General features: G+C 42.2%; 1 long non-coding RNA gene across 1 annotated transcript in view; it reads left to right on the top strand.

The window, feature by feature from the left end:
* The window catches only part of LOC125361821, a 28207-nt gene continuing 13287 nt past the window's right edge, over nucleotides 1-14920 (top strand). The window contains exons 1-2 of the long non-coding RNA XR_007212996.1: nucleotides 1-149; nucleotides 7129-7424. This is a non-coding gene — a long non-coding RNA (uncharacterized LOC125361821). The remainder of the gene's footprint in view (nucleotides 150-7128; nucleotides 7425-14920) is intronic.

The raw sequence follows: 14920 nt of genomic DNA, 5'->3' as shown, positions 1-14920 counted from the left end.
CTTGCGTTCGTCTCGCCGCTCCCCGCCCCCACACCGGGCGCGCGCACTCCGCTTTCGGAGCCGGCAGGGAAGATGGGCCGGGGCGCCCGGGTCCCAGGCGGCGAGGCGCCGGCGTCTTAGAGCGGAGCCCGGAGCTTTCGGAGTGCGAGGTGAGCCGGGGGGCCGCCCGCGGGGTGGGGAGGCCGGGCCGGGCCCCGCGTGAACCCTGCTCGCCGCGCCGGCAGAGTTGGAAAGTGCGGCCTCGGGCGGCGGCGGGGGCTCGTCAGGGCCGGCGTCTCGGGGCCGCGGGCTGGAGGGCGGCGTGGGCTCCGCGTGGGGCCCGCGGGGGCCGTGGCGGGGGCGCGGCTGTGTCCGCCGCCCGCGGGGACCCCGGGCCGCCGAGACGGAGGGTCGCAACCCTGGCGCGCGCTCCCTGGACGGGGTCGGCCGCCCGGCGGGGGAGCCCGGGGCGCCGGGGGGCGCTCCGAGCCGGCCCGGCCGCCCTGGGTTCGAGGCCGGGGATTGCTCGGGTGGGGAGGTGGGGGTCGATTTTCCTCTCCCGGAGAACCCAGGCGCCATTGCGGGAAGGAGCGTCGCGGGCCCCGGACGGAGCTAGCCCGGGCGCCGGGGTGGGAGCAGCCCTCGCGTCGGCCCCGGAGCCCCTTCCGCGCGCGGGCCGGGCGCCCCGCGGAGACCCCACCGTCCGCCGGCTCCGCGTCCCGTGAACGCGGCTCGATCCGCCGCGCAAGCCGGCGCCGGGCTCCGCGGATGGAGGAAGCAAATGAAGGTTTTCATTTCATTGTAATGCTAGATTATTCCCTGGAAAACATTTTCTTTCATCTTGTCTCTGCCCCTGAATCTCCCTCTCACTTTCTCTCCATGCCTCACACCCTCGTTCTTGCATAGTCTCTCTCTCCTTTGCTCTCTAAATATTCCTATCCAAGAATCACTTTCTTCATAATAACCATTTCCTAGTGACTTCCAATTTCACATAATTTTCCTACGAAATTAAACTTAAGTTAGCATTTCCTTTGGGCACAATTTTATTTATAAATATTTTGTACGTCACATATTTCTTTTTTTTTTTTTTTTTTTTTTTTTTTTTTTTTTTGGTCAGTCCTGGGCCTTGGGCTCAGGGCCTGAGCACTGTCCCTGGCTTCTTCCCGCTCAAGGCTAGCACTCTGCCACTTGAGCCACAGCGCCACTTCTGGCCGTTTTCTGTATATGTGGTGCTGGGGAACCGAACCTAGGGCCTCGTGTATCCGAGGCAGGCACTCTTGCCACTAGGCTATAGCCCCAGCCCACATATTTCTTATTATATGTTAAAATTACTGAAAGCAGAAATTGCCTTTCTGCCTTTTTGTGTCCTTTATTTAATTCATAGATTCCATAAATTAGTCAAGTACAGAGCCATAATTTGAACTCAATCTCAGTCACAGTTCACCAGAATCCCAACTATGAAGGCAATATAAATAAAATATTTCTTCCATAAACTCCAATTTTCTGTATGCTTAAAAAAACAAACAAACATTTTTTGCCAGGCACTTGTGGTTCACCCCTGTAATCCTAGCTACTCAGTGGGCTGAGGTCTGAGAATTGTGGTTCCAAGCCAGCCTGGGCAGCAGGCGACAGTGGGAGGTAGCCAGCCATGCAGCAGGCCAGCATGCTCTTGCAAGGCCACGTGTGTGTACAGAACACACGCAATTGTAAATGCATCTCCGTGTGCATATGTGTATACATGGACTCTGACCCACGTGGCCTGCGTGCCCGTGTGTCCACCTGTGTCCTTGTCCCTCCATTTCTACTTGTGCTAATGGATCCCTTGATTCCTTTTATGCATATTAACCTATAGAATGCATTCACTCTCCAGCTCAGAAGGAGCCTTCTGGAACTGACTGCGAATCTGCACATAGATGCTAACATGATTCACTTAAGCTCCATAAGCGGAATCATTGCAGCCAATTGCCTTTGCAAATTTGGCACTAAACACCCAGAGTGGGGAAGAAGATTGATATTAAAGTGTGAAATCAGAAAAGTATTTGAATACTTGTGGGAGGTTATGAGATCCAGAAAGGTCAGCATATCTAGTTAAGTGTTTTCTTGGCAACAGAAATCTATTCCCCTCATATTACTAGTTGAAAAAAAAGGAAGATATTACCAGTATTAGAATTTCTCAGGAAATATTGCATTCAGCTTAGTTCCTCATTATGACGTTGAGTAAAAATGTCTTCCCACAGCTGCATCCTGATTGAGTTCTACGCCTCTGTGAGTTTGTCCAAGTGCAGTGAACACACAAAGCGTTAGTGCATTTTATAAGTCACTGAGGCTTCCTTGTGATGATTCCTCAGTCTGTGGTCTTCCGCTATTGGAAGACAGATCAAAGGACTCTTGTGCTAACCCAGGAATCCACAAGGAAAGGCAGTGGTACCATGTGGCATCAGCAGGCCTGGCCCGATGCAGCAACGAGGGAGGACCCTACAGGTCACCCCACACACACCAGATCCGAAACACACATGACATTATGTACTGTCGGGAGCAGAGTGTCAGGAGCTGAGCTAGCAGCTAAGCTCATCTTGACCTCTGGCTGTGCCAATGTTGGGAGCCAAACCTGCAGCTAGGTTCATTATCGCCTCTGGCTGTGCTGTTACTGCCAGGATATATGCTAAAGGCAAAGTCCACAGCCACTGTCCGGAATTGCTTTGTTACCTTGTGTCTACTGTAATCAAATGTTGTAAACTTCAAAGCCTCTTTGTGTTCTGGAATTTTAACAACCCTATGCTATTCCCTGGTTCCAAAACTGCATATAAGCTGGGAGTTGAGAATAAACTGTTGCTGCAGTCTTGAGTCTCAATCTCGAGATGCAGACCTCCCGTACCCCCCCAAAAAAAGAAGTAAAAGCATTATGCCTAGTATAAGTATCAAGCATATAAGTATGTTTTTAGAGTTGAAAAATTTTTTTGGTCTAGGTTTTGTCTAGTTTCAGGCTCATGGCCTGAGCAGTGTCCTTGGGCTTTAATCTCAAGAGTCGTGTTCAGCCCCTTTTTTCAGAGTTTCATTTCCAGTCTTTATGGTGCTTGATTGGCCTTTCCTGTGTGCGTTGGTGTTCAAGTGTGATATGGCTACAGGTATGTGGCAACAGTGCCCACACTAGAGTTAATTTTAAAAATTGATTTAAGTAGATTTAAAAGAAGTTGAATTGAAGAACTTCCTGGGTTGAAAATCTCCCAAGGACACCACTCTGCCCAGCAGAGGTCTCACTCCTGTTGAACCTTGATGCTTAAGGATCTCCTTTCTAGATGAAGCACAGCCTTGTAATTTCTTGTTCTGAGACATAACTGACCAATCTGGTAGCAGAATCCAGTGAGCCACGTTTTTCAAGAGATACTCTGAACAGAAGTGATATTTTCCTACTGTTTCTCAACATGTGTCTATCCCCACCTCAATTGATCCCCTTCCTTGTAAGTGTTTTTGGTTTGTGAGTTTCATCTGCCACCTGACCTACAATGCAAAAAAAATGAGTGCTTCTTCTTATAGCTCATGTAAGTTCAAAGAAGGAACCCTGTATAGGAATGTAAACATGTTCAGCTCCTCTGGAAAGCAGGATGGAGGTTTCGGAAAAGAAGCTAAGGTATTTCTGGACATAAGCCCAATCTGAGCCTCTCCCTTTATCTTCTACCTTTCTGTAAGCTATTGCTTTTCTGGAGCCTTAGGTTTCCATCTGTGAGCATAGGCAGCAGTCAGGTTTGCTTTGAGGCTTTAAAATTGAAGAATAAAGAGTATCATGTTGTTACTCAAGATTCACAATAGCCTGGCTTCCTTTTTTCTTTCCTATTCTCAATGTAACACTATTTCTTCATACATATTCTTTGAATCCTATTGTTAAGATGCTTCTACTTTCAATTCTTTTTTTCTTTTTTTGTGATTTTATTTATTTATTTATTTATTTATTTATTTATTTATTTGGCCAGTCCTGGGCCTTGGACTCAGGGCCTGAGCACTGTCCCTGGCTTCTTCCCGCTCAAGGCTAGCACTCTGCCACTTGAGCCACAGCGCCGCTTCTGGCCATTTTCTGTATATGTGGTGCTGGGGAATCGAACCTAGGGCCTCGTGTATCCGAGGCAGGCACTCTTGCCACTAGGCTATATCCCCAGCCCTTATTTATTTATTTTTTAATATATATTTTATTATCAAACGGAATTACAGAGAGGTTACAGTTTTTTACATTAGGCGTTGGATACATTTCTTTTTTTTTTCTCTAATTTTTATTATCAAACTTATGTACAGAGAGGTTACAGTATCATACGTTGGGCCTTGGATACATTTCTTGTACTGTTTGTTGCCTTGTCCCTCATTCCCCCCCTCCCCATTGCAATTCCTTTTATGGTTTTTTTTTTTCTTTCATCTGAGACAACACTCAAACTTGTTATCTGATGCTGTTACTCATTAGCTGTCTCTCTGTGATCTGAGCTGCACCCCCAAACCTTCTTTCCTATTTCTTATTTATGTATATTAGCTTTGAGCAGTAGCTGTTATGCTATTACATTATTATAGTTCTGCTCTTATTTTATTCATATTAACAGTGTTTCATAGGAGCATTGTTATGCTCCCAAAGCAATTACTTACTTATTCTTCTACTTAAGCTTTCAGGTTTTTTTTTTTTTTTGCCAGTTCTTTGCTTGGACTTAGGGCCTGAGCATGGTCCCTGGCTTCTTTTTGCTCAAGGCTAGCACTCTGCCATTTGAGCCACAGCACCACTTCTGGCCGTTTCCTTTTTATGTGGTGCTAGGGAATTGAACCCAGGGCTTCATGTATACAAGGCCAGCACTCTTGCCACTAGGCCATATTCCCAGACCAATTTTTGTCTAGTATAAATATTACATTTTCAAGTGTTAGCTTTTATGATTCTATTTTCTAAAAAACATTATGGCACAGACAATATAGCCTGTTTGTGTGCCAGTTAGGGGGGCTTGAGCCCAGGGCCTCAGGCTCTCATTTAACTTTTCACACAAGGCTCATGAACTACCACTTGAGCCACACACCTCCTCCTCCAGTTTTTTATTGATTAATTTGAGGTAAGAGTTTCTTACATTGGTCTGCCTGTTCTGAACTTGGAGCTGAGATCTTCAGTGCTCAACTCCTCAAGTGGCTAGGAAGACAGGAGTGAGCCACCAGCACCTAGTATGTTGGTCATTAAAAAAATATCATTTGAATGATAATGTATTTTAAATATCCAGAAAATGTCTTCAATGCTTTTTTCTGTAATGACGTTGTGATGGTCTAACCTGTGTTCTCTTCAAAATTATGGATTAAAACCTTCAGAACCTCAGAAAATAGTGATATTTTGAAACATAACTGAGCAAGAGGTGATTATCTTAATTGGAGATTATTAACATAGTCCCGAGTGTAGTATGTCTTGTATTTGTATAAAAAGCACAGTTTAGGGGGAAAATATAAGGGTTAGAAACAGGGAGAGATGCCATCAAAAAATCTAGGAAGACAGACATCAAAAGAAGGATGACTGCCAAGATCCTCATCTCAGATTGATAGCTTCTGAGAAGTGAGCAATCACCTTCTGTGTTTAAACTATCCAGTCCTTGGCATTTCAGTTTTGTATTCCTGTTAACCTAGCATTTACCTACTGTATAACAGGTATTGAAGTTTCAATGTGAAGAAGAAGACAATGGCTCCTTTGAGCTAATTCTCAAAGGACAGGCTAAAATTCCCACAAAAGTAAATAGATATAGAAAGACAATGTGAAGGCATAAACAGATACATTGACTGTACAGACATGCACAAGAGAATTTAGTATATAATAAACTCTAGCTACGGGTTAGTATACTACAAAAACCTTGAAAATGAGCAGCGGTTAAGGGAGCAGGAAAGGCAGGATGGTATGGTGTTCCAGAATGTCAGACAATGGTGTTAGTGCAATCAACAATAATATATCTCACACCAAGTAATGGTAAATCTCACATGTCTCACCAGACATATAATTCATAAAGGAGGTAAAACATATGATAACAGCTTGATTTAATAATAGTATGTTGAAAACATGTGTCAAAACATGACAATGAAGAGAAAATTGTCTTTAATGATCATGCCTTTCAATAATAATCAATTTAAAACTCATATATAAATGTGTATAGTTGCTTTCTTTGTATAGGAAAAATGGAATACAAACAAATGTCTTCTACTTCTGAATATTAAATGAAAACATTTTGTTGACAAATAGAATAATAATCAGTACTTGAGAAACAAAGAAATAGAAAACCATTGATAACTTGTAAGAAATTGGATGGATTTTGAACTCAAAAGATTAGGTACTATATGATTCTTTTAAAATGGCATTTGTCTTGTGAAAAATAATGGAGATGAGTAGGTCGGTGGCAACATGGATGTGGGCATTAAGATGGTATGCGTAATGACAAACAAATAGCCTCAAAGCATTTCTTGAATGAAGGCAAAGTTCCATATTTGAATCCGATAGTGGTTATATGAATCGATGCATGAACTAATATGTCAGAGGTTATAAACAAAATTACACTTCATAAAATTGAGTGCACATAAAATTGAAGAAATCCAAGCATCTCCTCCAGGAAGTATAGTCATGACAGAACTTCCTGTTGCAACATCAGTTTTGCTGGACACAGATTCTTTTCTGTGTCTGAAATTTTCTGAAGAGAATTTCAAAGAAAAATAATTCATGAAGAGCTATTCAGAGGAAGATAAATCTGAGCAATTTGTTGTCAATGTCAAGAAGCATAGAGGCACTCTTTCAAACTACATGAATCCTTAAAATGTCTTGAAAAGCAGCCTAAAAATGCAATTGAAATTTAAAAAGCCCTAGGGTTGATACTGGGCATTAACTTGAAATAAACCAAAAAGTTAGTAAGATTGGCTGGTGATAATAGTTCAGTGGTTGCGAACTGGCTTCTTATATGTGAAGCCGTAGGTTTGATTCCGAGCACTGAGAATAAAGTTCCAAAAATGGATTGGAAGGCAATATGAGTGCCCCTGACATATTTCAGAGATATAAGGTTGAGAGAAGAACAGATGGATGTCAAGTAGAAAAGGCAGCATTGGCTCTAAAGATCTGTTTCTTGCCAGGAAGGGTGACCTTCATCACTGTTCCATTCTGCTTCCCCACAGTGCCAGTGCTTCCTGAGCAAGGCTGCCTCCACTGTCACCCACACATTCCAGTGTCTTGCAGAGTCCTCTGAAAAAGAAGTAGCATGAATGTCTGCCGCAGCTGCTTCCTAAAGGAGCCAATAAGGGAAGAAGTGATGAGAACGGCACAGCTATTAACAGACCAACAATGGTGAAGGAGTACATCAGAATCCTTGTGAGTCCAAACTGAGGCATCAACTGCTGCTGAGGGACGAGTCATGGAGGAGCAATACATCATATGAAACCATACCTTTTTCCCCCTCACATTCCTATCACGGGTAACTGATTTTTAATACCCTGGGTATTGTATATATATTTATTAGAACTAGGGAATGGAAAGGGAATACCAAAATTGAGAGACAAAGGATAAAAATACAAACCAATGCAAAAGCCATACTTACAAAACCATATGGTGTAAACCAACTGTACAACTCATTGTGTGGAGAGGAAAATGGGGAGGGCCAATGTGGGGAAAAAACAGGAAGGAGATAAGAAGTTGGATAAGTAATGTACTCACTGTCATACAAAAGAAAGTATAACCCCTCTGTACATCACTTTGACAATAAAGAAGAAAAAAAAAAGAAACAGCAGCAAAAAGAAATCAGACATGCTTCACTGAGAAATACACCTGTTAACTCCAACCAACAAGACAAACAGATTATACCAAACCCCATCACAGGGCTGGGAATATGGCCTAGTGGTAAAGTTTTGGCCTCCTATACATGAAGCCCTGTGTTGGACTCCACAGCACCATATATACAGAAAAGGCCAGAGGTGGCACTGTGGCTCAAGTGGTAGAGTGCTAGCCTTGAACTAAAAGAAGCCAAGGACAGTGCTGAGGCCCTGAGTTCAAGCCCCACGACTGGCAAAAACCAAACCAAACCAAACACCATCACAGCCCATTTCTAAGGTGTTCAGCAAGGAAAGGGCATAAATAACACATTTGCATGGCAGATAGTATGTGTCTTCAGTGTTAGCAGTGGTTCCAGTGGGGCCACAGGGTGGCCAGGCATGGTGGTTGTTTATAGCATTGAGTGTGTTCAGCCTACAGTTCTACTAAGATGGACAGAAGTCAAGGAGCTGGGGACAGAGATGGGGATAGACGGAGAATGAGGTGTTCTAGCAGCAAACCTGTCGCATGGTAGCAGAGTGAGAGTGTGATTTGGCTAGGCTGAGAATGTCAGTGAATATATTTCTGCACATGCAAATGTGTTTCCTGTAAATGAACTAAGGTGGTGATGAATTGAGCAAACTTGGGGTCAGAGTCTTCAAGTAACAAGCTATGGTAGTCTGTCTCTCCTTTTTTTTTTTTTTTTTTTTTTTTTGGCCAGTCCTGGGCCTTGGACTCAGGGCCTGAGCACCATCCCTGGCTTCTTCCAGCTCAAGGCTAGCACTCTGCCACCTGAGCCACAGCTCCCCTTCTTGCCGTTTTCCATATATGTGCTGCTGGGGAATCGAACCAAGAGCTTTAGGTGTAGGAAGCAAGCACTCTTGCCACTAGGCCATATTCGCAGCCTCTGTCTCTCATTTTTGATATTCTCCTTCCCTAGTTCATATATATATATATATATATATATATATATATATTCCAATGTATTCCTGTACATAATGTATGTTATATATATACATGTATGTATATGTGTATATATATATATATATTACCCAGGATAATGAAATCATTAACAGTGATATCAAGGGTAAAATCCTGTGAAAAAAAATACAAAAGAAAGTGGCATAATTTCAAATGTTACTTTTCCAACAGCAACAAAAATCATAAGCCACTTATTTCCATAACCTGGAGTTCATTTCATTTAGCATCATCTTATGTGTTGAGCTATTTTGATCGTCTGCTGACTATCCTAGACATCTACTAATTATTACCAATGAGGAAAACGGTAGAATCTATATTTCTTTGGGTCTGCCTCACTTCACAGTTTAATTTTTTCTCAAGTTCTTCCATTTCCTTATGAAAGGGGCAGTGTCTTTCTTTCTGATAGAGGCTTAGAATTGCATTGTGTCTATGTGCCAGATTTTTTTGACTGTGGGTAGAAAAGGTTCAGTTGCATTATTTATTTATTTGTTTATTTGTTTGTCGGTTGGTGGGTTTATTGTAGCAGAGTTATGGATTTGACTTATACTCTTGGATAGGCATGCTAAACCATCCAATTAAGTGCTTTAATTTTGCTCGCAACGATGCTGACAATTAATTTGATATCAAGTGTGAGAAGGAAAAGTGTAGTTCCCCAGGCTCAAGCCCAAAAGGGCTTGGAACATTTCACTGTCTTAGAGTTTACTCTTAGCTTCTATAACTCCATTTTTTTCCTCTTCATTGTCAAAGTGAAGCACAGAGGGGTTACAGTTTCACATGTAAGGCAATAACAGTGAGTTCAACTTGTTACCTCCTCCCTCAATTTTCCCCCTGTCTCCCCACTCCCCCTTTCTTTCTCCCCCCATGTGCTGTACAGTTGGTTTACACCAAATGGTTTTAAAAGTATTCCTTTTAGAATCGTTTGAGTTTTTATCCTTTGTCTCTCGATTTTGATATTCCATTTTCATTCCTTAGTTCTAATACATGAATATACAATATTCAGGGTACTCAGATGAGATACAGTGATAGTTGGAGTACAACCATAAGAAGGTAATACAAGAGAAACCAAAGAAAAGCTATGTTTTCACCTGGCATGTTTAAAATAATTTCAACAGTGTTATAAAACTTGTTTCCATAACATGGTGTTCATTTCACTCAGCATCATCTTAAGTGTTCATAGGGCATAGCTATTGGGCTCTTGTTATCCTCTTCTGTGAATAGCCTAAACCTGTACTAATTGTTCCCGATGAGGGAAACTATAGAGTCCATATTTTTTGGGTCTGGCTCACTTCACTTTGTGTAATTTTTTCCAAGCCTTTCCATTTCCTTACAAATGGGGCAATGTCATTCTTTCTGATAGAGGAATAAAATCCATTGTGTATATATACCACATTTTTCTGATCCATTCATCTACTGAGGGGCATTTGGTTTGATTCCATACTTTGGCAAAGACAAATTCTGTTGCAATGGACTTTGTTGTGCTGATGGCTTTAGTGTGTTCTTGTTTGTGGACTTTTTGGTAGTTGCCCAAGAGTGGGGTTGCTGGGTCGTAGTTGGTCCCTATGTTTAGCCTTTTGAGGAACCTCAATACCACTTTCAATAGTGGCTGAACAAGTTTATATTCCCACCAATAATGTAGTAGGTTTCCCTTTTGGCCACATCCCCTCCAGCATTTGTTATTGTTATTGTAACTCCATTTTTGTGACTCCATGTTAGAGGACTGCACCCACATCCATGAGAATAGTTCCTGAAAGTTTGATATTTAAAGATAGATGTAGCCTTTGCTCCTCTTTGTTTCGACGTAGCAATCATAGTAATGAATTGTGAAATTGATCATAGTAATAAATTATCGAAATATCATAGTAGTAAATATAGAAATACCATGGTAACTGTCAGGTTGCTCCACTTAGGATTGAGTATTGGATTGTTTTTGCCTGCTCATGCTTGCTTAGTTGTTATTAGGGATACATGGCAACAATTATTAAAAATGAAATTTGTATTAGGTCAGGCTGACTGTGAATTTCTGTTTTTGTAAATGGCTTGCTTCACCCATTTGTGACTTGCTTTGTTTCCTCTGAGTTGAACCCCTGCATGTCATACATGACCATCTGCTGTAGAATACATACTTTCTTCCTTTAGAAACCCAACCTTTCCGAGGCTCAGTGCTTTAAACACAGTACATATTCCCATAGGAATATGGAGGGAAAATGTCTGAACAACTGCTGTGGATAAGAAAATTATACGCAGATATTTTTGATGCCAGTCCTGGGACTTGGACTCAGCTCCTGAGCATTATCCTTGGCTTCTATTTGATCAAGGATAGCACTGTAGCTCCTGAGCCACAGGGTTAGTTCTGGCTTTTTCTGTTTATGTGGTGCTGAGGAGTTTAAGCCAGGGCTTTGTGCATGCTAGGCAAGCACTCCGTAATCTCAGCCCTATGAACTGGGTTTTGTGGTGTATAGGAGAATTCTCCCTATTGATTTGTAACTAAATCTAAAAAGTGCTGAGTAAGAAAATATTAGAAAATGTAACAGAGCTTTGTTCATATATATTTATGTAGATATCTACTTTCATCAAAATAACATCTCTGAGAAAAGCTGGGAAAACTGCATTCATTTGATGATACTAAGGAATTACTGAGATATTTCAGAGAAATAGTCTGAGACAGGAGAAATAACTGTCAGTTGTGTTATGGCCAGACTAACCCACAAAGCCACATCTAAAAACCAGGGCAGAAGTTGTTTTTCATGGCTGCACTCTGTGCTGACATCTTCAGGGTCCCCTGAGAAAGGCTTTCTCTGCATTCATTGTCTTCAGGAGTGGCCTGCAGAGCCCTCTGCAGAACTTGCTAAAGGTTCTTCCTGTGCCACTGCCTGAAGGAGCCCACAAAGAAGTAAATCTCAGGGTTGGCACTGCTATTAACAGAGGCTAGTTAATCTAAAAGCTCTGTAAGATAATAGTAGAAGTGGTGGATATCAATAGAAGGCACAAGTTTTAGTAAGGAAAAAATTGGAACGTACAGTTCACAGAAGGTTTAGACCAGCAGCAAGAGCAGGACACTCACATACAACCTGGTCATTGACATCCATGGAGAACCACAGCACATCCTTACAGTCATTGCCAGGCTGGACCCTGAGACAATCACAAACAGAAGCAGCAAGTATCCATCAGCAGAGAGTCTACTTAACTCACACTGATTCCCATAATAAAAGACAGAAACACTTGGGCAGTAATGAGAATGCAAAGAAGAAAATGGCACTGGTAGGACCCAGAGCAGCACACACATCAAGGATGATGCATGTCTTGGGCGGCAGCACCGGTTGCAGATGGGATACAGGACAGACAGGCAGAGTTATGAATCTGGGATCTTCATTTTTTTTTTCTCTTGCAAGTCCTGGGGCTTATACTCAGGGCCTGAGCACTGTCCCTGTCTTCTTTTTGCTCAAGGCTAGCACTCTACCACTTGAGCCACAGTGTCACTTCTGCCTTTTTCTGTTTATGCTGTGCTGAGGAATCGAACCCAGGACTTCATGCATGCTGCAAGCACTCTATGGCTAAGCCACATTCCCATTTGCTAATATGAAGTTCTATAAGGAAGAAAATCATGTATATCCCATTAACTGCCACTCCTTTACACTGAGCATTTGTTCCATAGACCATGCATTTTGCTATTTCAACCCATGTTGGGAGAAACTCCATGTAAAACACATAAGACGATTTTTGTGGGATCTCATCAAGAAGAACACCCTTCACAGCATGTCCTGGTCCACTGGTGTGTTGTGCAGTGTTCTTTCTGTTTTCTGTCCAGTTCATTGTTTCTCAGGAATTCCCAAAATATTTTTATGTGACCACAGTACTTGAGAGAATAACAGGGGCTCTTCAGTCAACTGAAGTCCCCCAGTAGCCAGTCACTTTTTCTGCATGTTGGGAGTTCTGTTTTGATATGTTAATGGAGTAATTGATCTGCTTTTCCATTGCATCTTCATTGTAATGACAGAAGGAAGAGACATACAGCCACTTCAAGGTCATTGATAAACAGAAGTTGTATGCCCTTTATTCACATTTTTTTCTTCCCTAGCCTGGGTGTTGACTTGCTTGAAATACTGTTTACCCTATGATGTTGATGAACATCCTTTGTGATTGGGGAATGGGAACAACAAAGCCCCCATGTAAGATTCAGCAGAGCATCCAGACTACACCTTACAAACCTTTTGTCAAGGACCTTATGTAATGGTCCAGAATGGAAGTAGTCATCCTTGCTTTCTAATAAGTAAAAAGTACAGTTTGCATTTGTCAGATGTATTCCAGTTTTGAAGTCCTTTTTGTAAAGATGGTGAAAACTCTATTAAGTGACCAAAGAGAAATCAACTGTGAGCCAGAAATAATAGCTGTAGTGGAAATGGGATGAGAAACATTTCAATTATAGTTAGAACTCATGTAGTAGGAAATCAGAGAAGATGTAAAGGCTATTCTCATGTTCCATGAAAAAATTGTTTCCAACCTCCCTGTTATCTTTGGCTACCCAAGAGTGTGGTTTTTATAGAACACTTTCCCTTCTGTATGGGTTTTAGTGGAGCATTGGACAGCACCATTAGCATACTGAAGGACAGAGGGTGGGGACTTTTTTTTCCCCATCAATTTCACTTTTACTAACCTGGGATTTGGTGGTGATGCATTGCTAAAGCTGCTTGGTCAACTTCTCCTATGCCAGATAGAGCTATGGCTGCACTCTCTCTGGCAACGTGGCCTACCCTCTACTGCAGAAATTCTGCTTCACATTTCTCTGCTCCCAATGGCTTCACCATGGGGTTGTCACTTTCCCCTGAGTCCTATCCTACATGAGAGATAATACTGAAGGCCTCCTCAGTCATTACAATTTGAGCTGTCAATTTCTTTTATCCATGATATATGAGAAGTGCAATGAAGTATATTTAGAGAACCGACTAAACATGTCTTATATGGTATCAGATCTGGGAAACAAGATATTCAAACATATTTCCTTTTAGATGATCATTAGGAATTAGCACTATCTTCAACAAAACAGATGCGAATGGAAATGAAAGGGCAAATCAGGGCATATGAGCTAGATACAAGGAAAATGTGGTTGACATCACTTTGAATATCCAGGGAAGGAGGGACAGTTACTCAGTTTTCAGAAGGAACCTTCTATTTCTCACTTTTCTCATAAAAACTGAATACAGCACCTCATCTTGAAAACAGAGATGTCAACTGAGACCAAATATCATAACTGGATATCTTTATGTAACTGAAATAAGTCCTTACTGTTCTTACATTTTCCTGTTCAGTGTTGACGATGTAACCTCTTGTGGAGAGGAAGAACCTTTCTCAGGCTGAGTGCAGTCTTTTTTTTCTTTTTTTTTTTTTGCCAGTCCTGGGCCTTGGACTCAGGGCCTGAGCACTGTCCCTGGCTTCTTCCCGCTCAAGGCTAGCACTCTGCCACCTGAACCACAGCGCCGCTTCTGGCCGTTTTCTGCATATGTGGTGCTGGGGAATCGAACCTAGGGCCTCGTGTATCCGAGGCAGGCACTCTTGCCACTAGGCTATATCCCCAGCCCTGAGTGCAGTCTTTTTGGAAATTGAAGAGATGACAAGATCTTATGGAAAGCTTGGGATCAAGTGAGGCTTATGAAGACTGCACACAACCCATATTTTCTTTATCTGTGCTGGAAACAAATCAGAGACCAGAGCTAACTGAGTCATAATCCTTCACTGAGATGATTTTTGGCATCTACCCTATACTCACACCCATATCTGCCCCCGTCATCCCATCTCACTCAGTCCACCTGCCTTCGAGTAACTGCAGTACTCTCAGGTAGAAATATCAAGTGATATTAGCTTGCATTTGGGTCCTTATAATTCAGTATTTAAGTGCACCATTGGGCCTTTGCCCTTCAAAGTGCACCCTGTCCTGATGCACTTAATGTTTCAGTATTCATCATACAGAAAGGCATTCATTACTCTAGCTTTATTCCAAATGACAGGAAAATGTTTACAAGTTGATAGGCTCCCATAACTCCATTCTCCATGACTTACTATTTCCTGTTTTTACTTATTCTCCCTTAGCTTTGATTTTCCTTTCCTTCCTTCTTTGTTCTTTTCCTCCCTTCCTTTTTTCCCTTCATGGCTCCCTCTCCATGTCCCTCCAGTCCCTCCCTCCCTCGCTTC

This window comes from Perognathus longimembris, chromosome 13 (genome assembly GCF_023159225.1).
Source record: "Perognathus longimembris pacificus isolate PPM17 chromosome 13, ASM2315922v1, whole genome shotgun sequence".
Classification (NCBI taxonomy): domain Eukaryota; kingdom Metazoa; phylum Chordata; class Mammalia; order Rodentia; family Heteromyidae; genus Perognathus; species Perognathus longimembris.
Note: the sequence above shows the minus strand (reverse complement) of the source record. Positions and strands in the feature narration are given on the sequence as shown.